This window comes from Balaenoptera borealis (genome assembly GCF_965194805.1).
Source record: "Balaenoptera borealis genome assembly, chromosome: 16".
Taxonomy (NCBI): Eukaryota; Metazoa; Chordata; class Mammalia; order Artiodactyla; family Balaenopteridae; genus Balaenoptera; species Balaenoptera borealis.
The window spans coordinates 13,667,138-13,693,268 of record NC_138872.1 but is presented as its reverse complement, the minus strand read 5'-3'; the positions used below and the strand labels follow the sequence as shown (position 1 = coordinate 13,693,268).

The window sequence follows — 26,131 nt, the reverse complement described above, 5'->3', positions numbered from 1 at the left end:
AATTTCTGGGTCAGAGGGATATCCTTAATGTTCGGGTGGTTATTTCAAGATTGCCTTCCAGAAAGGTTTAAAAGTTTACAGTTCTCATAACAGTAACACCTCCTTTTTGTGTACATTTGGATGATGATCTTATCATAGCTACCATTTATTGAGTACCTACCTTGTGTTAGGAATTGTGCCAGATGCTTAGTTTAGCTCTCACTAATCTGATAATCTGGTAAGATATTATTTTCATCACCATTTACAGTTGAGGAATTTGAGGGTCAGAGAGGTGAAATAACTTCCTTAAGGCCACATAACTAGTAAATGGCAACACTGGGCTTTTAATCCCCATCTCTTTGAATCCAAGGTCTGTTTCCTCTATCGAAAAACAGTATTTCTAAAATTGCTCAGGTTGAGAGGACTGTTTAATAGGTGAGAGGATTGTCTTTAATAGGTGCACATAAAAATTCGGAATATGCATTTTTCCTTCAATACAAGTGATATAGCCACATAATACGTTACATGTTAATAGTATTTTAGATCAGCCATAGCCCAAATAGTATAGATAATGCACTTTATTTTAAAAGAAGCATATATGGGGACTTCCCTGGTGGTGCAGTGGTTAAGACTCCGCACTGCCAATGCAGGGGCCCGAGTTCAGTCCCTGGTCAGGGAACTAGATCCCACATGCATGCCGTAACTAAGAGTTCGCATGCCACAACTGAGGAGCCAGCATGCTGCAACTAAGGAGCCTGTGTGCCACAACTAAGGAGCCCGCCTGCCACAACTAAGACCCAGTGCAACCAAAGAAATAAATATTTTAAAAACATATATGATGTACAAATCCTGATTCTGGCTTTAGGTATTTGATTTTTTGACTTTGGAAATGTCTGATTCTAAGTGGTATTGAGATTAGCTTGTGGAACCAATGACTATGACTAGAAATATACTCCCAGTCTATAAATCCAATCTGGTTTTAGGAAGAGTAGGCTGCATTAGTTTGGTAGGGCTGCCATAACAAAGTACCACAGACCTGGTGGCTTAAACGACAGAAATTTTGTCACAGTTCTGAAGGCTAGAAGTTCAAGATCAAGGTATCTGCAGAGTTGATTTTTTACGAGAAAGAAATGAAATTTCTCTCCTTGGCGTGTAGATGGCTGTTTTCTCCCAGTGTCTTCACGTGGTCTTCCCTCTGTACATGTCTGTGTCCAAATTCCCTCCTCATATAAGGACACTAGTCATATTGGATTAGGGCCCTCCCTGATGATCTCATTTTAACTTATTTACTTCTATAAAACTTTATCTCCAAATACAGTCACATTCTGAGGGAGTAGGAGTTAGAACTTCAACTTATGAATTTGGGGGGATGCAATTCAGTCTGTAATATACACCATATTATATTTTATCTTCCATATTTTAAGGATTTTGGAATCTTTATGTTTCTTATGTTTAAACATGTGATTTTAAATGCCCTTTATACATTTGAAATGACTTTGATTTAGCATTATGAGAATTCTAAACGCTTTGTTAACAAATTTTTCTGTTCTTCTAAAAGCAAACAAAGTTAATTTAGCTGGTAATTATAACTAGTTTTTATAATAAGAAAATTATTGTGGGGGGTAGGCAGTTTAAAAGAAGTAAAGTACTCATGTTAGAAAAGAAGCTAGGGCTTCCCTGGTGGCGCAGTGGTTGGGAGTCCACCTGCCAATGCTGGGGACCTGGGTTCGAGCCCTGGTCCAGGAAGATCCCACATGCCGCAGAGCAAATAAGCCTGTGCGCCACAACTACTGAGCCTGTGCTCTAGAGCCCGCGAGCCACAACTACTGAGCCTGCGCGCCACAGCTACTGAAGCCCACGCACCTAGAGCCTGAGCTCTGCAACAAGAGAAGCCACTGCGATGAGAAGCCCGCGCACCGCAACGAAGAGCGGCAAGGCCGCGCGCAACAACGAAGACCCAATGTAGCCAAAAATAGAAAATAATAAATAAATAAATAAAGGACTTAACAAATAGTATGTGCTCAATAAATATTTGTTAAAAAGAAAAAAATAAGAAAAGAAGCTAAGGGAGTGAGGAACAATAAGTAACTGGAAAAGTCTGAATTCTCAGAATATAACTTTGGCTACTTGGATCTTTGCTTTCTAAGATTCTTGTATCGTAAAGCAATAATAATATCAATAGTTAACATTTATTGAACACTGGATACATCTATCAGAATCTGAGTATTTTAAATGCTTTATGTAATTCCTTCATGTAATTCTCACGACAACCCCATAAGGTATTCTTTATGCCTGTTTTAGGATGAGGCCCTCAACTGGACAGACTATTCTGTATCCAAAGTTTGTAATCTTTACTGTACTGCCTTCTCATTTTCTACTTACTTAAATTTGTCATTTTATGACAGAGCTCTCTACCATATTTTACATGATTTCATCTTTTCTGGGCAGGCTGGTTTCCTCACATACTGCAAAGCATGGAGGAGCCAGAGGTTTTCTCCTCTGTGTTTGGCGGACTTCCAAACATCATTCCTGGAACAGAAAACTGAAGACATTTGGTGTTTTATAGCATGACAATAAGTCATAAGTGTGTGTGTTTTAAATTCCAGAAACTGTAGTAGCTACGTTGGCATGTTTTAATTATATTTTAACCTCTTGAGTCCAAGAGATTTATATCATTACCACAAATTATTTGATGGCAGAGTTATTCTTGTTATTCTATAGTGCTTTCCATTATTTTCCCTTGTACTTACAATCAAAAAGATAGTCTTCTGTATCATAGTAGAATGTCTTCTTCAGATAATTTCTCAAATGTTATAAAATTTTATGTAAAACCTTTTTTTTTGGCCGCATCTTGCGGCTTGTGGATGGATATTCCCTGACCAGGGATTGAACCTGGGCCACGGCAGTGAAAGCCCGGAATCCTAACCACTAGACCACTAGGAACCCCTGTAAAACCTTCTTATTTGTTGGTAAGCAACTTCTGAGTGTTTTGACCTCTTTATCGGGAATGATTCCTCCAAGATCTCTGAGCATCCTGTACATATTCACTTGAATGTCTCTTTCCTCCCCTCATTCATGAACAAAATTTTGTGTACCTGCTATGTGTTAGGTGCTGTGGCTGAAACAATACAGAGATTCGGGCTCTGCCTTCAGAAGGGAGAAGAGCAAGAAGAGAGGCAGTTACCAGGTGATAAGCACGATAGGGATGTTCAAAGTTGATAGTTATCAAGCTTTTTGCAGGGGACTGTATAACCTAATTTGGGATTGGGAGAGAGAGCTGAAAAAGACAAAGTTGAAGCATCTGAGTAAGCTTTCAGGAGGAGTTGTTATAATGTATAAATTGAAGGTGGGTGATGGGTCAGTAGAATAGCATTCTAACTGGGAGCAGCTTGGGCAAAAAGACTTGGAGCAGTTGGGTTGTCCTCTGGGAAACGGTAAGTTATTTAGTGTGGCTGGATCATTACATACAAGGAGAAGTCTTTAGAATAAAGGTAGACTTTTGGAGTAATCCAGGGAAAATGTGCTACCTGGACACTAAAGGGTAGTAGGAATGGGGTTAAAAAGAAATGGATAGATTTGAGAGATATTAAAAACTATAATGATACCATGGAATGAGGGAGGTGCAGGACATGAACTCTTAAGAGCATCTTGTGTCTCTGAGTTCCTGGTTTGCTTATAGTAGGCATTTAGTAACTGTTTTGAATAATAAATGAATAAAATAGATAATTTTGGTGATGATCAGAATTTGTAAGTCTAACATACACCTTTTCTCAGTTCTACATGTTTTTGGATGTCTGAGTATTGCCATTATGGAATGTAGTAGTGGAATTTTCACATAAGTTTATATAAAAAGCTGTTGAAAGACAACTTGTGGGATTTCCCTGGTGGTCCAGTGGTTAAGGATCCGCCTTCCTATGCAGGGGACGCGATTCTATCTGGGGAACTAAGATCCCACATGCCGTGGGGCAACTAAGCCTGCGCGCCGCAGCTACTGAGCCTGCAAGCCACAGCTAGAGAGAGAAGCTCGCGTGCCATAGTTAGAGAAGCCCGAGCACCACAATGAAACATCCCGTGTGCTGCAACTAAGACCCAACGCAGCCAAATAAATAAATAAATAAATATATAAAATATTAAAAAAAAAAAAAAAGACAACGCGTCATTATTTCCTCATATTTCCCTCTAAGGTCACACAAGTGGCAGAGACCTCCTGATAGAACTGAGATCTCAATTCAGGTGTTCTTTGTGGTATCTCATAGGATACTCTTGTTGTGGCCACATAACATATTCAATTGAATCATATTAAACTTCCATACAAGCCCTTTTGAAGGCTTTTTTTGGTATTATTTTGTTCTAAAGAGCATAAATTAAATCTTAACTCTAACTTAACCTTGTTGGTGTATTTTGAGAAATGGGATTGGATATACAAAATTGGTTGTGACTTTCAAAAATAATCTTGGAGCAGATTAAGAATCTTAGAGGGCAAGCAGGAAGGATGAGAAAGGAAGGATGGAAATGTTCTTCACGTTGGGCTATGTGAAATCTCAAAGAGGATTTGCTCTAGTCCTCTGCTTCTCAAAAGTGTGGTCTGCTTTTCTGCGGTATTTGTATCATCTGGGTGATGTTAGAAGGCCTCTCTATCCCAGGCCTACTGAGTTGTAATCTCTGGGGATGGGGACTGGGAATTTGTTAAACAACTCCTCTCTCCACAGGTGGTTCTGCTTCCTAAAGTTTGAGAAGCACTGTTCTGGACTAGACAATAGGAAGGGAGGATTAACTCAGTCTGTTTCCTCTTTTTAGGAGTTGATTAACTCCTGTGTGCAAGAGTTTATGCCCTAGGGCGGTCTGTTTTAAAGTCAGTTTTTCTCCTTAGCAGTGGTTCTCAGACTTCAGAGCACACCAGAATCACTTGAATGCTTAAATCACAGATTGCCAGGTCCCACCTTCAGAGTTTACAGTTCTGGCTTAGAGTTCAAGAATTTGCATTCTAAGTTCCCTGGTGTTGGTGATGGGACTGGTCTGGGGACCACAATTGAATAATCACTGCTCTATGACAAATGGAGTGATAAGGGAAGTACTTCAAGCGTTGAGTGAGGAGATGGAGTTTCTGATTCTGGCAGGATCTTGTCACCAACTAATGGTTTTCTAGATCTAAGATTCCTTACTCTGAAATAGAGGGGATGAGACTGTACTTCTGATATCCCCTGGTTACATATTGGAAAAGTTCAGTTTTAGGTAGTTCTTGGGTATCTATTTTCTACCTGTGGGCTCCCCCCCGACCCAATTGCAAAGTAGTTGCTGTTGGGTAATTTTATAGTTGAGATTTATACAATCACAGTGATTAGTATAATTAAAATTTGGGGGAAAGGGTAGTATAAAAAGCATGAACTTGGAATTCAGGTGATGCTGAGTTCTAATTAATCCCTGTTCCATCAGTTGTGAGACCTTGAGCAAGTTATTCTACCTACCCAAACTTTAGTTTTCTTATCCATGGACAGTGAAATACTGTGCACCCGCAGGAGTCTAGTAAATGTTTGTTCTGTTCCGTCTCTTTATGGTAGGATCTAGTTTAAAATAATTTAAACAATTTGTTTCTCTAGGTTCAAAATGATGAATGAAAATAATTGGAGTGACAACAGGGGTAAAAGTTGTTTGGGATTACTTGTATACAAAACACAATCTTTCATATAATAAAGATCAGTTAATATGTGGTGCTACCCAGATTTTCTGAATCTAGTTTTCAATCTAAGGCATCTAGGGAAACACTGAATAAATTCTTTTTGGGCAAGTAATGTATCCCGTATTTTTTAATGAATATGAACTGTAAGATGACATTTAACAGAATAGTTCTAGTTAAAAAAAAATGATTAAGCTTTTTGGTAAATGATGTGGTTGCTAAAAAGATTTTAGGCAGATTACATTAGATATTGCAAAAACTATTTTTAATATAAGGATAAACAAATATTAGGTGATTTGAAAGAATGCAAGTTCAATTTGGGCTATTCTGGGTTAGGGGCTATGTTAGATGCTAAGTAATTGTACTTGTTCAGTATCGTTGGACTTGAGGTTGTCTTATTTTTGAATATTACTTTGCTTTTGCTTTTCATTGATACTTGATAAGAAAGAAGAATGTGATTAGAAAGTTGTTTATAGTTGTTTAGCTTTTTCTAATTAAAATGTTAGTATGGCCATACTTTGTTTTATTGCGCTTCACAGATACTGCCTTTTTTTTTTTTTTTTTAAACAATTGAAGGTTTGTGGCAGCCTTGCATCAAGAAAGTCTGTGTGTCTCTGTCACATTTTGGTAATCTCGAAATATTTCAAACTTACTTGTTACTATATTTTTTATTGTGCTCTGTGATCAGTGATCTTTGTTCCTATTGTAATTGCTTTGGGGCACCACAAACCATGCCCAGATAATGCGGAAAACTTGACTGAAATGACAACAAAGGATTTAGAATATTTCATAAACTTAGTTGATAAAGCAGCAGTAACGTTTGAAAAGGTTGACTCCCAATTTTGAGGGAAGTTCTACTATGAGTAAAATGCTGTCAAACTGCGTTGTATGCTACAGAGAGATCGTTTGTGAAAGGAAGACTTGATTGACGAGGCAAATTTCATTGTTGTTGTATTTTAAGAAATTGTCACGGCCACCCCAGCCTTCAGCAGCCACCACCCTGATCGGCCAGCAGCCACCAACGTGGAGGCAGGACCCTCCACCAGCCAAGAAAAAATTACGATTCGCTGAAGGCTCATATGACAGTTAGCAGTTTTTAGCAATAAAGTATTTATTTATTTATTTATTTGCTTACTTTACTTACTGCACTGCTTGTGGGGTCTTAGTTCCCCGACCAGGGATTGAACCCACGACCTCGGCAGTGAAAGCTCAAGTCCTAACCACTGGACCGCCAGGGAATTCCCAGCAATAAAATATTTGTAAATTAAGGCACGTACGTTGTTTTAGATACAATGCTATTGCCTACTTAATAGACTACAGTATAGTGTAAACATAACTGTTATGTGCACTGGGAAACCAAAAAATTCGTGTGACTTTGCTTTATAATGATGGTTTGGAAGTTAACCTGAAATATCTCTGAGGTATGCCTGTATGGGACTTACAGAATTGAGTTTTTGCTGGGTTTTAACCTGAATGAATCCAATTAATGGCTCTAATATAGCTAAATATCAGCAGATTAGCTTAAGCTGATTGCCTTAAATCTACTTAGAATATTTTTATTATGTTAGGAATTTCCACTTAACACAGACAGTATCTTAGCATACTTGAGGGTGTGCTTCAACAGAATGGACAAATCACAGCTTCTGGAGTCCTTTCTTATCTGCAAAATGAGATACTTTCCTCATAAGTTGATGTATATTATTATTATAATTAATTTATAGTACGGTAAAAATACAAGTGTTATTGCTATATTTTCTACTTGTATTCTGCAAGTCTCTTGGTAATGGAAATTTTAAGTTCTAATTAATGTCTTTATTTTGAAAGCCCGAACATACTTTCCCACTACAGTGCTTGAAAGCACTGCCTTTGTGCAAACTTTTATATTCCCCAAGACTTGTGATAAAGTGGCATTTCCTGTTTATGCGTGTCTGAAAAGATATTTGTGCAATAAACAGCAAAACCTTAAGTGCTCACTTGGTACTTACAGACTTCGTCATTATTAAGAATTGTCAAGGTCAGTATTGCTTTCCTTTTGTGTGAATCTACCCAGCTACTTCAGGTTATCGATGAGGGTGAGGAGAGCCACCTATGAAAATGGTCTAAAATATTTTCTTCTCTGATTCCTGTTTTTTTTTGGCTGTGCTGCTGTGGGATCTTAGTTCCCCGACCAGGGATGGAATCTGTGCCCTGGCAGTGAAAGCACTGAATCCTAACCCCCCGACCGCCAGGGAATCCCCTTTTCTGATTCATTTTAAGTGCATGGTTGTGCTTATTGTACTTAGTAAGTTAAATTTCTTTTTGGTAAGATAGCTCCGACGTTTTTGTGTGAATCATTAACAATCTATAATTCTGCAGCATGTTTTGGTAACATCTGAATATTGTATTTTCCCGTTACTTAATTAATAGTCCTCAAAAAAACGTTTATTGGAGGAAATTTTCATTGGAAAAATCAGGTAAATTTCCTTGACAAGGCAAAAACGGTTATCACAGTATATTCGGCTTGGTATGTAGTAGGCATTTGATAAATGTTTTTGAATTGGTGGGGAAAATTTTAAAAATCTTTAAACAAAAATGCAGATGATATTGCAAAGACTTAGGACAGTTGTATGAGAATTTTAAAGAAAAATCTTCCCAGGACTTCCCTGGTGGTCCAGTGGGTAAGACTCCCAATGTAGGGGGCCGGGGTTTGATCCCTGGTCGGGGAACTAGATCCCACATTCATGCCGCAACTAAGAAGCCTGAATGCCGTGACTAAGACCTGGCACAGCCAAAATAAATAAATAAATATTTAAAAAAAAAAAAGAAAAGAAAAATCTTCCCTGTTGAACGAAGTTTAAATTTATTATTGAAGCAAGTTTAAATTTATTATTTAAGCTATTGATTAAACAATTTAACATGTTTGGATTAATGAACCAGACATTGCATTGTCTTCACTGAAAAATTTTCATTTTACTTTTCCTTTTGGGAGCATTGGGTAGCATTATAGAAGTGAGGGTATGGTAAAGAAATTCTGCAGCCTTATTTTTGAAAGTTTTATACAATTCAATTATAAAAAGACATATTACAAAACTTGGTTGCTTAATTGGTGTTAGATATCCACTTGATAAAGTAGCATATTTCTTTGTAGTTCTCATGATTTAAAAAAATAGACTACTTTTTAGAATAGTTTTAGATTTATAGAAAAATTGAGCAGATAGTACAGAGTCCGCATTTGCGTCTCTACCACACCCGTCCCTGCCCCCACCCTGTTTCCCCTGTTAGCATTTTGCATTAGTGTCGTACATGGTACATTTGTTATAATTAATGTACCAATATTAATACAATATTATTAAATAAAATCCATAGTTTATATTAAGATTTACTCTTTGTGTTTATAGTTCTGTAGGTTTTGACAAAGGCATAGTGTCATGTATCTACTATTACAGTGTCATACGGAATACTTTTACCTCTCTGAAAGCTACCCATGCTTCACCTATTCATTCTCCTCTTCTCCTGAACTGCTGGCCTTTTTACTGTTTCTTTAGTTTTGGCTCTTGCGGAAGATCATATAGTTGGAATCATATAGTATGAAGCCTTTTCAGACTGGCTTCTTGTACTTATCATTGTGCATTTATGGTTCCTCCATGTCTTTCTTGGCTTGACCATTTCTTTTTATTTCTGAATAATCCATTGTATGAACATACGACAGTTTATCCATTCACCTGTTGAAGGACATCTTGGTTGCTTCCAGTTTTGGGCAGTTATAAATAAAGCTGCTGTTATAAACATTTGTGTATAGGTTTTCGTATGGACATATTTTTGAGTCAGCTGGGTATTTAAATAGGAATGTGATTGTTGCATCATATGGTAAGATAAAGTTTAGCTTGGTAAGAAACTGCCAAACAGTTTTCTAAAGTGACTGTACCATTTTGCATTCCCCCAGCAATGAGAGTTCCTGTTGCTTCATATTCTTGTCAGTGTTTGTTATTGTCAGTTTTTTAGATTTTAGCCATTCTAATAGATGTGTGGTGGTATCATTTTTTTTTAAATTTGTAATTCCTCAAAGACATGATATTGAGCATCTTTTCATATGCTTATTTGTCATCTGTATATCTTCTTTGGTGAGGTATTTAGATATTTTGCCGTTTTATTTTTAAATTTTTAAAACATTTATTTATTTAATTTATTTTTTTGGCTGTATCGGGTCTTAGTTGCGGCACTCAGGATCTTCGTTGAGGCACGTGGGATCTTTCGTTGCAGTGCGCAGTCTCTTTGTTGCATTGCTCGGGCTTCTCTTTAGTTGTAGTATGAGGGTTTTCTCTCTCTTGTTGCGGTGCATGCGGGCTCCAGGGCACGTGGGCTCTGTAGTTTGTGGCGTGAGGGCTCTCTTGTTGAGGCGCGTGAGCTCAGTAGTTGCGGCATGCAAGATTAGTAGTTGCAGCCTGTGGGTTTAGTTGCCCTGCGGTATGTGGGATCTTAGTTCCCCGACCAGGGATCGAAACCATGTCCCCTGCACTGGAAGGCGGATTCTTTACCCCTGAACCACCAGGGGAGCCCCGATATTTTGCAATTGTAAAATTGGGTTGTTTGCTTATGTTATTTCTTATTGTTGTTATTTAAGAGTCCTTTGTATATTTTGGATAAAAGTCCTTTATCAGATTAATGTTTTGCAAATATTTTCTCCCAATTTGTGACTTGTCTTTTTTTTTTTTGGTTTAAACTGGCAATTGAGGAAGTGGGCTTGATATCTGACTTAGGTAAGGAGTTAGTATTTTGTATTTCAAATGTAAAATAAGGTTTAGGAATGTTCATACATAAATAAATTACAACCTTGTCACATGCTCCATATTGTTGTGTGGTTATAAAAGCCAAACAAGCCAATTTTGGAAATTTGTGGGCCATTTCAAAGTGGGAAAAGGTACCTAGTGATCTTGGGGATAATATTTTGGTCCATTTCCTAAATTTTTCTTCTCTCTCCTATGTGTATATTTTCTATATATTTCTGCATCTTCCTTTTATGTGTAACTGTACAGAACTTTAAATGATATTTTAAAGGCTACTTCTGTTTTATAATTGTTAAAAGTAATGCTGGTGTGAACATTTGGTACATAAGCTTTGTCTGCATTTCTAATACTTCCTTTGGATAGACTCCTGGAAGTAGAATCTGGATCAAAGATTTTTAAGACTCTTGCTGTGTGTTACATAATTGTTTTCCTAATCTGTTCATTTTATATTACATTAGGAAGTTTTACATTTTGTAGAGCTTAATTTTTTAAAATGGCATCTTCTTTAAATTCAATGTTGGGACTCCCCTGGTAGTCCAGTGGTTAAGACTCTGTGCTCCCAATGCAGGGGGCCCGGGTTCAATCCTTGGTCGGAGAACTAGATTTCCACATGCCACAACTAAGAGTTTGCGTGCTGCAACTAAAGACCCTGCATGCCGCAACTTAAAAAAAGAAGTTTCCGAATGCTGCAGTGAAGATCCCTGCATGAGGGAACAAAGATCCCATTTGCTGCAACTAAAGACCCAGTGCAGCCAAATAAATACATAAATAAATATTAAAAAAAAAACTAGTTTTTACTTAAACATTGTGATAACACAAAGTTAGTCATAATCCCACCTCTCAAAGTGAAACAGAGCAGGACCCTTGGGGCCCTCCCTGGTACAAATCCTTTCCTTGTCCCCTGTTTCTTGTTTGTAGGAAATAGGCTTCATTTAGCCTCCTTGACCTTCCCTGAGTTCCAAAGGGCAGAATCAAACAGTTGTTAATCAGGGAAGGGAGGGAATGCAGAAAGAAAGGAGGAGCAGTCAAGAAACAATAGTACAGCCTTGGGGCTGGGTCCTGGTTCCTCCTGAAGGAATATACATAATATCTTCTGCAGGAACTAAGTCCCCCACCCAGGTGGAGGATGGTAACTTCTGGCTGAGCACAAGATTCCTGGAACACTGCCCTGTTACCTCATCACCAACCAATCAGAAGAAAGTCACACACCCTGCAGCTCTCACCCCAAATTTTGCCTATTAAAAACTTCTCCCCTGGGACTTCGCTGGTGGCACAGTGGTTAGGAATCCGCCTGCCAGTGCCGGGGACACAGGTTTGAGCCCTGGTCGGGGAAGATCCCACATGCCATGGAGCAACTAAGCCCGTGCGCCACAGCTACTGGGCCTGTGGCACAGGAACTTCTGTTCCATAATGAAAGTACAGCAGTTAAAGTATTCTCGCAGTTTAATCACTCATCAAATTCTGTGTACCTTTCTCTACTTTTCCCCCAGGAATAAGCAGATGTATCTATGTAGACATGTTCTCATACTTTAAAACAATCATGTTATATGTTGCCTGCAAGTTTTTTTTTTTAGTTGTTCCATGGGCATCTTTTTAGGTGATTATTTTGTAGATCTACTGTGTTTGTTTCAATGGCTATATAATACACCATTTTGAGTGTCCTTTCTTTAACCATTTATCCATTAATTCGCAAATATATATAGAGTACTTGTCATGTGTCAGTTACTGGGGACAAATATCAATGAACAAAACGTGCTAGTCTTCTACCTCAAGGAGCTTGCATCTAATTAGAGTTTATATTCCCCTATTGATGCTTATTATTTGTTCCCTCCTCCCTTATTTTGCTCTTTTATAGGGTGTTATATTGAATATCCTTGTACATATCTTTTGTATCTTGATGTACTTGTGCTATGGGCTTGTTGAGCCTAAAGGATACTTGCTTAAAATTACTAATTTTTGCCAACTGGTATAATTTTCTTTCATTGTTTTTATTTTACATTTCCCTAATCCTTGGAAGAGTTGTGCATGTTTTAATGTGTTTATTGGCCATTTGTACTACAGTGAACTGCCTATTTTGATTCTTTGCCCATTTTTCCTCTTGTGTTGTCTTTTCTTACTAATTTGTGAGAGCTCCTGTGTATTCTGGGTTTTCATTCCTTGACTGTTTATGCACCACTGCAGGTATTTTCCCCCAGTCTGTTATTTATCTTTTATTTTTGAAAATTTTAGTATTTATTTATTTATTATTCTTTTTTTTCTGGCCGCTCTGCGCAGCATGCAGGATCTTAGTTCCCCAGCCAGGGATTGAACTTGTGCCCCTGCATCTTTTATTTTTTATTTCTTCTTAATTTCGGGCTTACCAGAAAAGTTGCGAGATTAATATAAAGACTCCCAGGGTACATTTCACTCACATTTTTCAAATGTTAACATTTTACTATATTTGCTTTGTCCTGTCATTTAAAATAAAAAAAAGTATTTTTTCTGAACCGTTTGAGAGTAAGTTGCAGACATGATTCTCCTTTACTCCTAAATATTTTATTTTCTCAAAACAAGGACTTTTTAAATATTATCACACTATGATTATAAAAATCATGAAATTATTTTTGACACAATCTGTAGATCTTATCCAGATCTCACCAGTTGTCTCAATAATGTCTTCTAGAAGGAAGGGAAATCCAAGATTGCATGCACTGCATTCATTTATGTCTCTTTAGTCGCCTTTAATCTGGGACAGTTTCTGCTTGCTTTTTTGTTTCATGACATTGATACTTCAGTTATGTTAGGAAAGTCTCAGTTTGTGCTTGTGTGGTGTTTGCTCATGTTTAGATTCAAGTTCTGCACTTTTCAGGGAGGAATACCATGGACATGATGTGCTCTCAGTCCATCCAACCAGATCAGTCCCGTCTTTGACGATGCTAACATTGACCATTTGGTTGCAGTCGTCTCTGCTGCTTTTTCCATTGCAAGGTTATTTTTGGGAGATAACCGTAAAGTTTGCTGTGGGGTTTAGAGGTTTTGAGTCTGTGATTATGGCTATACCCTATTACTCCGTAAACTTATAGCACTAGGTGTAGCTTCCACTGATGATTGTTGCCTCTTGAATGAATGATGATTATGACTTTTCCAAATGGTGGTTTTCCAGTTCGATCATTCCTTCTATATTTGTTGGCTCTCTGCCGTAAAGAAGAGCTTTCCCTTTGTGTGTGTGTGTGTATATATATATTTTTTTTTTTTTTGAAAAAAAAAATTAATTAATTTATTTATTTTTGGCTGTGTTGGGTCTTCGTTTCTGTGCGAGGGCTTTCTCTAGTTGTGGCGAGTGGGGGCCACTGTTCATCGCGGTGTGCGGGCCTCTCACTATCGCAGCCTCTCTTGTTGCGGAGCACAGGCTCCAGACGCGCAGGCTCAGTAGTTGTGGCTCACGGGCCCAGTTGCTCCGCGGCATGTGGGATCTTCCCAGACCAGGGCTCGAACCCGTGTCCCCTGCATTGTCAGGCGGATTCTCAACCACTGCGCCACCAGGGAAGCCCTGTGTATATATTTTTATATTTATTGTGGATTTATGAAATTTTAGTTTATTCAGTAGATTATAATTCTTTACCATTATTATCTTGGTGTTCAAATTGTACCAAATCTATCCAGTTGATGTTTAACTTTGTATTTTTTTTTTTTTTTGGTATAATTTTTAATATGTTTAAAAGTATTGATTTCTTGGAACTTCCCTGGTGGTCCAGTGGTTAAGACTCGGCACTCCCAATGCAAGGGGCATGGGTTCGATCCCTGGTTGGGGAACTAAGATCCTCATGGCTCATGGTGTGGCCAAAAAGAAAAAAAAAAAAAAGAAAAAGAAAAAATACTGACTTCTTCTGGCTTCTGGATTTTGTGTTGTACTTAGTGGAAGCCCTTCCTTGCCTAAACTGTTGATCATCTAAGTCCCAGGTTTTCTAACCTTTGCTGCTTGCCTTGTGAATACTCCCATTGCTGCTAAGCACCACAGTGGGGAGCGGCTGGGGTAGAACAGAGCGGTGCAGAGAAGCCCAGACGGTTGCTGGGCATGGCCAAAAACAACCGTTATAGCACAAAGCTTGTTTAAAACAAAATCAACCCTCGGAAATTGAAATCCTTAAGCGTATTCAAACTTCCCCCTTTCAAGCAGTGTGCTAAGTGTGTTTAATCTGTTCTTAACGATTCAGGACATTAGGAATATTTATTATTATTTTTTGCTGTGAGTGACACCTCTTCTACCTCCTGAATTAAACAGGAGTGTTTCTCATTAGGTTGAATGACTGAGTCTAGGCCACTTTAATTTTAAGAGCTTTTGTATTTGCTATTCTTAAATTAAAAAAAGTTTTTTTCACCTATTTTCCTTCACTATCTTTTGCCTGCCAGTTAGCTCTGCTTTCTTGTTGTTACTACTTTGTTGCTTCTAATAGTCTCTCCCTTCTAATCTGCTGTAAAGTTGGGAAGCCAGATACCCACAATATTCTAATAATCTGGGTTTAAATAACAAATACACTCAAGTGTGAGGCCCTGGGAGTCTCCCTTAATGAGTGGATGGGCTGTATGTTTTTTTCCACTTAAGAGACATGGCTTTTTCTGACAGTGTTGGTAGCAGTGAGGATCTCAGTCATTCATAACTGCTCTTTGAGATAGGTAGGGCAAGAGATACTCTCCGTAATTTATAGAGGAAGTAATGGGTGGTGGTGGTAACGTTATTATTAGGAGAGCTGGAATTTGAATCTGTTTTTTTCCTCTAAATCTATTAAATATTGTTTTTAGTAATACTTCCTTGTCCCATCTATTACGAATAATACTTTCTAGAAAGCTATGTTGTATACTGGCTTTAAGTATGGATCTCTCATGGATTTTTATTAAACGTAAGTTTTATTTATTTTTTATGTTTTAAAAATTTATTTATTTTATTTATTTATTTTTGTCTGTGTTGGGCCTTTGTTGCCACGGTGGTCTTTCTCTAGTTGCAGCGAGTCGGGGCTGCTCTTCCTTGCAGTGCGCGGGCTTCTCATTGCAGTGGCTTTTCTCTTGTTGCGGAGCACAGGCTTTAGGCGCGTGGGCTTCAGTAGTTGTGGCACGCAGGCTCAGTAGTTGTGGCTCGTGGGCTCCAGAATGCAGGCTCGGTAGTTGTGGCGCATGGGTTTAGTTGCTCCGTGGCATGTGGGATCTTCCCAGACCAGGGATCGAACTCATGTCCCCTGCATTGGCAGGTGGATTCTTAACCACTGTGCCACCAGGGAAGCCCTAAATGTAAGTTTTAAAATGAAGCAGGTTACTAGCACATAATTTTCAAGTTCGCGTTGGCCTGCAGTGTGGGTCCCAGACTAGAAGTGGGAAGAAGGTTGAGACTGTTAGACTTAATCAGTTATCTATTTTATTATCATTAATAATTATTAATTTTGTGGAAATTCCCTGGTGGTCCAGTGGTTAGTACTCCGCGCTTTCACTGCTGAGGACCGCGGTTCAATCCCTGATTGGGGAACTAAGATCCCACAAACCTTGCGGCGTGGCTAAAAAAAAAAAAAAAAAATTATATATCTACCTATGTACATAAATATATAAATTTCATTATCTGTTAGTGCTATTATATACAATGCTATCTGCCTGGAACCCTCTTTGCATGGTTGGTTCCTTTCAGCTCTCAGATTAAATGTTGCATGTTCAGAGAGCCCTTCCCTGACCTGAAATTACTTCCCTCTTCCTACCTCCCTCCTCTTTTATATCACACACCCTATTTATTTCCTTTATGGCTTAATCACTTTCTGGAAATACCTTCTGGAAATATCTTGTGTATTGTTAATATCCAGTAAAACGTTAGCTCTGTGATTTTATCCTTTGTCCATCTTTAGGGTTTATTTTATCTCATTGCTTAGGTCTTTTTGAACTCCTCTGAGCACCTTCCTTTGCCCAGGAATGAGGCTCTCTGAATTTAAGAACTTCTGTGAGGGCCTTGTGTCTTGTTTACCATTGTATCCACAGAACCTGGAACAGCAGTCCTGTGGAATATGATATAATTTCAGCAAACATTGTGAAGTGAATGTAATGACAACATATTGGCTTTTTCACTTGAGAGGTGCATTTGGGGCTTATAGTCTAATGTGCTTTTCAAAGAATAAGCATATGGCCATAGCTGCATTATTACTGATTAATAATACCATTTTATGTGTCATACTACTTTGTATTTTTTTTAAACAGAAATTTTCAGTTATGGGATAGCTGGTCCATCTGGTTTGAAGCCATAAAAAATATTTGAATCTTTTTTTTTTTTAAACACTCTGTGAATCTTAAAGAGTGATTCTCAAACTTATGTCTGTGAACCACTCTGACAGAGCAAGAAGACATGCAGGCCAATATTTTGTTTATTTTTATTTTATAGTCAGTATTTCCTTTTAGGTTCTATTTTTGGCACAGAAGCTGCATTAGTACGGGAGGAAGACCAGGCAACTACTGCTGTATCCCCAATTTAGTTTGTCTTATTTGCCAAGTGAGGACTGCATTGGGTACTTGGATAAAACCAGGGGAGAAGAATGATTTAGTTGGAGATGCGAGGGAAAATTGCACCTTCCATACCCTGGTTGGTCTGTGGCAAGAAGCTAGCTACCTACTGTTTAACTCTATGCTTTGTTCTGAGTTATTTTTGGAATAAGTCATGTGATGGAAAGAAAGAATATAGAGGATAAGAGAAATTGAGGAAAAATTTATTCCCCCTCAGTGTTTCACAAGATGTCCTGGGGAGAAGGAGTATGAATAACTAATTTTACCCTTCGTCTGTTTTTAGAGTTTGTTTCATCTCAAAGGCATATGATTAGGTCTTGTTGAATTCTTCTGAATGCCTTCCTTGGCCATACTACTAGATACTACTACTAGATTCTCTGAATTCAGGACTTCTCATAGTATTTTTTGCTTGGTTGCCTTCCTTTTCCTAAGATGATTTAAAAAAGCCCTTTAGGTATATAGAAAGCTCTGTGCCCATTAAATGATAGCTTTTTTCTGCCAGTCACTGAAAGGTATAAGACTTAAAAAAAAAAAAAAAAAGCATCAATTTGTTTGAACTTGCACATGTAATATCTGTTTATTTTTGTTGTTGAAGTTGAACCAAACTTCAATCAGAATGAAAGGGTGGGGAGCATAAGGGAGGGACAAAATTATATTCTCAATTTATGTAGAAAATAGAAAATGGCTTTGAACATGTTGATGATTTAAAACAAAAAAAAAAGGCCAGGTTTTGTGTTTACTGTACAATCATTAAAAGCACGTTTGCTGATGATATATCTCTGGAAAATCTTGGTTCAGGCATATCTTCCATTTGGTGGGTAGGAAAAATGAGGCACACAAAATCAATCTAATTTGTCCAAGGTTACATACAGAAAATTATAAGGAGCGTGTAGATTTCCAGACTCTACCTAATATTTTATCCAGTTAGTTGAAATGTATATGGACTTCAAAGAGGACAGGTGAAGTACTTAATATAGTTTCCTAGCTGTACATAGTAACTGCTCAGTTAAATTTTGCTATTATTAATTATTCAGGGAGAAGGTTTGTTCTGGTTGCTGATAATGTATATTTTGATGATGTTTTTGAGTACAGAGACATAATATTTGTATTCATGCTGGTAAGAAGAAAATTAAATTGAATTACAGTACAAAACTTTTGCAGGTACTTTGCAATACAGACTTTTGTGTTTTGGATTTCTGCTTTCATGACTTTTAGGCCACTGTTAGTTTTAGATAAGAGAAATTTGAATCTCTGATTCTATTTTCTTCAAGGGCCTGTATCTGCCTTTGTAGGCGTTTTGCATAGCAAGTACAGGTCGTTTTGTGTTGAATGCTAAGTTTACTTTAGTGTCTGGTGTTAGATGATTTGTATAGCATTAAGTGAAATTTTTTTTTTTTTTTATACATATATCCCCTCTTTTTTTTTTTTTTTTTTTAAAGCTTGATGGTATTCACATTGCTTAATTTGTGTCATGCTTTATTTATTTATTTATTTAATTAATTTATTTATGGCTGTGTTGGGTCTTCGTTTCTGTGCGAGGGCTTTCTCTAATTGTGGCAAGTGGGGACCACTCTTCATCACGGTGCGCGGGCCTCTCACTATCACGGCCTCTCTTGTTGCGGAGCACAGGCTCCAGACGCGCAGGCTCAGCAACTGTGGCTCACGGGCCCAGCTGCTCCGCGGCATGTGGGATCTTCCCAGACCAGGGCTCGAACCCGTGTCCCCTGCATTGGCAGGCAGATTCTCAACCACTGCGCCACCAGGGAAGCCCAAGTGAAATGTTTTAATGTATTGTAGTGTTGAGGATATCTTTGATGTAATTTTGACATGAGTATTATATATTGATTAAATTTCTGTTTTTAAATATTAAGGAGTGCAAATATTTTAATCTTTATATGTCAGGAATTCTGGGATCTTCTTGTTCCCCCTCCTTAAATTGCTGCTGGTGGAGATGGAAGCCCATCTCAGTGTTAATAAATTCCATCACCCATTTCCCTTCCCCCAGCTTTACACTGGAGCCTAGTTTGCCTGCAGCTGCAATGGTAGGCATCTTTCAGGAAGTGACCTTGGCTTGTATTAATCAAATTCAGAACACACAAAAAGCTTCTTGCTAACATGCTGACTTGATGTAAAATTTTATCGCATCCATTTTCTTTCAGAATGAGGCCATCTTGTAAAAAGAAGATGTACAGAAGACTCCTCCAATTTAATACATTAAAAAAGCTTCTGCAAACCATGTTTAAAAAAACACCTAGATTTTAAAAGTAAAGACTCTTTATAGACAAATATGCATAAACCTAGATCATGAAGGTTTGGGAGTTGTTACTAGAAAATTACTTGTTTTAATGCTGAATTAAAAAAAAATCCCTCTACATTAGGATCAAGTTTATTTACTATCTTAACTACATTAAATTGCTGTGGAAAATTTATACCTATGAATTTATTTTGGGGCCCTTTAGTAGTTATATATTAAGTAAGATACTTTTGTATATTGGTTATCTTTGAGTGTTCAGAAATGACTGTGGTGTCTTACTCTGTTGGTTTGGGTAAGAAAACTAATGCCCTACATGGAATCATTTTCTTAGGTAGTGGTACCACCTACAGGGCCTTATAAATATAACTTAAAATTAAGTCAACAAGACTGCTAAAATTCGACCACCTATTGTATTAATGAGAAATATTCTAACTACAAATTCACACAATTGCTTATTAGTATTTAACTGATCATTGTGATAGAGCAGTTAATACAGCTTTTTCACTTTTATCATGTAACGTGTCACAGAAATCTAGTTTTTAAATGTAGGGTGGTTAAGGTGTGTATAGTACAGATGTTCATTTTAACCTTGCTCAATGTTAAATATAGAATGTTGGAAAGAGTAATGGATTAGTTTACTGATGTTTTCTGCATTTGGGAGAAATTTACATTAAAAAAAAAAGAATTGGAGAGTAGTTGAGTCTATTGCCAAGGGGTTCACTCTTGAGTTTATTGTACATAGTCACTTCTGTGTACCTAACTGTTTGAGGAGAGAAATACAGGAAAAGAAAGCTTAAACCTTAGGAGCTGTACCTGCATTTTGGTAGATGTACAGTATGAAAAGTACAGGCATGTTGCACGTTTATATTAATGATTAGGAGAGGAGGTGGAGAATCTATGCAAATAAAAAATTGGGGTTAGATAAATACTTTGATTAAATGTCTTCAGTATCTGAGTTATTTTTAAAGCATTTACTGGAAACATAACCAGCATTATCTTTCATCATATTATAAATTGTTCTTAGAATTGCAGCCTCGTGGAGATAAATCTATCTCTTTAACTTGCCTAAGTTCACTCTTTGTCTCCATACCAGCATTAATGATTGGTTTGTTAGATACTACAGGATAATTTCAAGGAAAATTACTCGATCATTTCTCCCCTCAAATACCTGTTTAAAATACATGGTCTTCAATAAAATCATCACCTTGAACTTAAAATGTTCTTTGCCTCCTCCTCTGCTACCATCCCCCCTCCTCCAAAAAAAAAAAAAGGAAAAAGGAAAGCCTTGCAAGAAAAGGAATACAGGCAATCTTGGTGGCCAATGAGTTAATGTTCATTTGCAGCCTGAGGGTCAGCGTACAGTCTCTGTTTCCTGATTGGCTGCTAAAAGGTGAAATTGAAACCACTGTAAACTTTTGACCCTGTAGCAATTCTTGTGGAACGCCTTCCACTGGTGGAGCCCAGAGCTTCAGCTCACCTCTCCACCCAACCCCTCCCACCCCCTTTCCTGTATTTATTTTGTGTGATCGTGCAGCACTGCATGCAGTTTTTCCAGGAGATGGGGGAGAGGGAGGTGGAACAAGCACCAGCAAGCGGCTGGCTTCATGCCTGTTTTAGCAACCATGTCATTACTAACTACACCTCAGCCAGAGATATGGGGCTTGTTAATAAACTGGTCTGCCAACCGGATTATTTTAGTTTTCTCCTTAATCTCAAGGTAATTTAAAAAATGCAGAATGGTTATATTTACTGCCATTGTTCATCAGTGGATAGTATCTTAGTGCAAGCAAAATGTATGGCATGATTTCCTGAATGTGTTGAGTTAAAAATAGCTTTCATATTCAGCAACCTTTATACACCCCATTAATGTTTCCTCTGTCTCTCACGATTTTTACACAAATAACTAACATTTTACAAAAGTTTTTTCTTCTTTGCTTTTGTCTTTTGTTATAAAGAAACTCAAATGGCATTTCGGTTCTAACTATGGAAAATAATTGCAGAAGTTATCTGTATATTCAAATTTTGTTAATAATTCTTTCTTCCCCCTTTATTTTTTCTTGGCTGAGGTAAATGGTTTTGGATTTGTCTTTCATTCACGAGTAAATAGTGCTTTATAGTTACCACAGCAATCCTATGAAAAAGGCAGGGCTGCCCTTCTCTCTTCTCTCCTTTAATATTATTATCAGACTCTGTGTCTTCATCTTCTGGTTCTTCCTTGTATCCCTGGTCTCTGGTGCAGTGTAGCAGGTTGATGCTCAGCAGATGCTTACTGAATGAACACAGTTTTCATTTCGGAAACTATAGTGGTTATTTGTACCTGCTTCTCCTTTCCTAATTAGCAGCAGGAACCGTATTTTGCTTATACTTTTGAGTGCCTGTGCAGCGCCTGACGTCTAATAGGTGCAGAACAAAAATTTAAGTGAATTAGATGCCTCCCACAAGATCACTTTATGAATCTGAACTTTCAAAAACTAGGTTTTCTGAAATCAAGGCTTCTTTTTTAACTGCCTCATTTAAATTTTCAGGTTGGCTCCACATAGAACTAAACATTTATTATAACTTATTAAATGACTGTGTAGAATAAATTACGACAAATCAGCTTGCTCCTTTCTAGTGTACATCACAGGATAGGTGGTAATACATGTCAGGTTTTTTTTTTTGTTTGTTTGTTTTTTTAACCCTGTCCTTACTTTACTAGGCCTGTGTATGCTGTAATTTGAAATAATTCCTGCTCCCCTTGTCAAAAAGATTATGGTATTTTTGAAAGTTTGTCATCAGTGTATTACCAATGTTCTCTTGGGTACCAAATACATTTTTCCTTATTTACTTGAACACATAATTATGGGCTAAATAATAAATTTTAAAGAGAAAATTCTTTTTATTGAGTTAAGTTTATACAGCTTCAAAAACAGTAGCATCTTTTTATATAATTTTAAATTTTCTTTTTTTAAAATAAATTTATTTGTTTTATTTATTTATTTTTGGCTATGTTGGGTCTTTGTTGCTGCGCGCGGGCTTTCTCTAGTTGTGGCGAGCAGGGGCTACTCTTCGTTGCGGTGCATGGGCTTCTCATTGTGGTGGCTTCTCTTATTGCAGAGCACGGGCTCTAGGCATGCGGGCTTCAGTAGTTGTGGCTCGCAGGCTCAGTAGTTGTGGCTTGTGGGCTCTAGAGCACAGGCTCAGTAGTTGTGGCCCATGGGCTTAGTTGCTCTGCAGCATGTGGGATCTTCCCGGACCAGGGCTCGAACCTGTGTCCCCTGCATTGGCAGGCGGATTCTTAACCACTGCGCCACTAGGGAAGCCCTTAAATTTTCATATGGTATTAAACTTATATCCTTTTTTCCCCTTTCATTATAGCTACAAATTGGTTGCAGTTGATTGTTGCAAGTAAAATCTGGTGTTACAGTTTTGACAAAGGATATATTTATTGCTTGGTAAATAATCTCAACTGCAAAAAAATTTTTAGTTTATGCCAATATTATGTAATCTTTAAGTAACCTGACATTTAGTTGGTGCACAAACTTACTCTGTAGTGCTTTGAAGATGAGTGGGCAACAGCTGGCTTTTCCCAAAGATGGTGATTCCCCATCTCTATCTATGATTTTAGGGAACTGAGGAGGGAGTACCTGGGAGTCCTGCCTGCAGCAGCATGGAAAGAACAATGAGTTTAATATGATTAGTAGTAGAATCCTTGCCCCCTTCCATGTTCAACAGCAAAAGAAAAACATTCAGTAATATTCAGTGGCCTCTTTTTGTCCAGTTGATGTTTCCAAGCATCAGCATCATGTAGTTTGGATTTTCCTCTCTGTCATCTCCCCTCCCCCAGTTTGATTCTTTGTTCTGGCCTCAAGGCACACCTTCTCAGACTAGCTATTAACGAAGCTCAGTTTGATCTCCCCCAAGCCCCGATAGCTTTCTAGTGGTGCAGGTTTTGATAATGTGGATCTCATCAGTCACCTTTATGTTATTTATAGTAGAAAAATTAATGTCATACCCTGCCCCCTCCCCCACTGCGATATTTAATATTTTGGGGTTGTGTCATTCAATTTTTATGTCGGTCTGATTTGACTGTGTGTGTGTGATTGACTAAAGTCCAAACTACGAAAAGGGGTAAGGATAAGGTTGTTTTTTGGCTGTGGCGCGTGGCTTGCGGGATCTTAGTTCCCCAACCAGGGACTGAACCTGAGCCCTCCGCAGTGAAAGCGCAGAGCCCTAACCACTGGACCTCCAGGGAATTCCCAGGATAAGCTTATTTTTGATGAAGGTGATAAGTACAGTCCCAGGAAATCTGCTTTGATTGTTGCCTTTGAAGAATCTTGGTTCTAGGCAAGTTAACTGCAGTTCCCCAACAGTTCCATACTTTACGGGATCCTGGTATATAGTACTTTTTAGACCATCTGCTCCTTGCAGGTTCTTGGTAGGCAAGCCAGTCATTGATCTTTGACTATTTGGGGACCTCTCTAATCCAACTGCATACCTCCTGGGAGAGGAGAATTTTGTAGACGGTGTTCCTTTGGGTCCTGGGGGTTATGGGGTACAGATTGGCTGGGTCAGCACTCCTTTGGATAGTTCTCACCAGCAGTACAACAATATTTGAGTATTAAGCTCTCTCGCTAACCTTACACGTTAGGCAGCAGACTTGTTTCCCGGGTCAGTCATTAGGGTACTAGGTACATTCTGACTCAAATTCCTTTTCCTTCCCACCCCTCTTGTTCTTAGATACTAATGCCACCCCACTGACCCCCGTTAGACCCCCAAAAGGGGCAGCAACAAAAGAACCATTTCTGAAGTGAAACTTGATTTAAAATTAGGGCCAGAAAACCTTGGATTTTCTTTACAGGACTTCTGCCTACCTTTTCCCCCTTCACTGTCCTCTAATTAAATTGGATATAAAAATTCAAGTTATAGGGACTTCCCTGGTGGTCCAGTGGGTAAGACTCCATGCTCCCAATGCAGGGGCCCTGGGTTTGATCCCCGGTCTGGGAACTAGATCCTGCATGCGTGCCGCAACTAAGAAGTCCGCATGCCGCAACTAAAGATCCTGTGTGCCACAATGAAGATCCTGTGGGCCACAACTAAGACCCGATGCAGCCAAAATAAATAAATAAAATAAAAATTAAAAAAAATTCACGTTATAAAACATTGAATTCATTTAAAAACTAAAACTGATGATTGTGTTTTCTCCTATTTTTTTATTTCACTGTGCTTGGTAATTCTTGTTATATTATGTGTCAGATAGTCTTGTTTGGCTAATAATTGTTTTTATTTATTGAGCATTTATATCTAGGTACTAATAAGTAATTTAAGCTTTTTCACTTAATGTTCGCAAGAGCCTTAGGAGGTGTGATAGCCATTTTAAGATGAGAAATCTAAGGCTCAAAGATGTCTTTAGTTGACCCAGGGGTACCTAACCAGTAAGTAAAAGAGCTGGGAGTTGGTTGAGTCTAGATCTGGTGGGCTCTGAAGCTTCTGCTCTTTAGCCATTATGCTAACAACTAGCTATACTATTGTGGATTGGAAGATGTAGTCCAAGAACCACCTTACTTCTGGCATGTTTCTCAGTTATAAGCTAGAGACTACTGTGCTTATCAATAGACCTGGTACTAGATATATCAGTTCCTTTTATAACTTTAATTGCATGGCACTGATATATTACCTGGATTTTCCTCTTCTCCCTTTGTGATCCACATTATAATGTGATGTCCTTCCATCCTCAACCCCCATTACCCCATTTTCACACCTTTAATTTGAGTTTCAGAAGTGCAACAGACCCTTCACATCATGCAGCTAGATTGTGGTTGGTTGTCTTCTATATGCTACATGCGGATTGGCCATGGCTGTGATGTATTTGTTACTCGGAACTTGTGAATATATCATTTTTTTCTTCCATCCTTTCTCAACAGACCTGCCAATTCCGCTGTTAATTTAAGGGCATAGTTATGGTTCTTGTCTTTATAGATATCTCTAGAATTAGCAATAGTTAGATTGTTGCTTTACTGATACTTTGGAAAATCATAAGGTGATGTTGAATCTTTGAATCTTTGAATGTTTTTATTGGCTCACTTTTTTGTTGCACTAGAGCCTGCTCCACATCTCCTCAAGTGCAAAGTCGGCTGTTCTTTATGTTCATGTATTTATTGCAGTTTATTTTGAAGAACTGCCCCTCACTTACCTGTCTCCCATTTAAAATTATTTTTTGTTGGTGACTCAAATGATGCACCCTTTCCTAGAGGGGAAGAAAATATCCAGGGCTTTTTTTTGTTTTACCCTTCTCCTTGCTTGCTTTATCCATCCATCTGGTGGGTATTTATCTTTTTTGGACTTCAGTATTTAATTAGCTTCTGACAGGATATTTATATTTAATTAATCGATTAATCAATTAATCGATTAATTAATGGCTGTATTGGGTCTTCATTGCTGCGTGCGGGCTTTCTCTAGTTGTGGCGAGCAGGGGCTACTCTTCGTTGTGGTGCACGGGCCTCTCATTGTGGTGACTTCTCTTGTTGCGGAGCACGGGCTCTACGTGCGCGGACTTCAGTAGTTGTGGTGCACGGGCTTATTAGTTGCTTCGCGGCATGTGGGATATTCCCAGGCCAGGGCTCGAATCCATGTCCCCTGCATTGGCAGGCAGATTCTTAACCACTGCGCCACCAGGGAAGTCCTATATTATTTTAAATTGTTAATTTGTTGAACATTCCTTTTGGACTGGTGGGAACGTCCCAAGTCAAATTACCCAGCTGGTTTCATCACTTTTCAGGACTTGAAGGTGATCTCCTTTATCTCCACTTTGTGTTATCCATGTTTACAAACTGTGACAGACTGTATTGTGTATGCCCTGCCTGATTTTTATTTTTTTTATTAAAAAAAAATTTTTTTAGCAGAAGTAGTAATATATGGCAAAATAAGGCATCGAGCTCAAATTCCCAGGAAGAGGCCTTATACTTGATAGCTTTT

The 26,131-nt window shown here is 38.2% G+C and overlaps 1 protein-coding gene across 2 annotated transcripts in view; it reads left to right on the top strand.

Annotated features, from left to right (window-relative positions):
* NCOA3 (nuclear receptor coactivator 3) overlaps positions 1-26,131 on the top strand; it is a 123,999-nt gene that overhangs the window by 35,963 nt on the left and 61,905 nt on the right. The gene's annotated exons all lie outside the window — the stretch shown is intronic.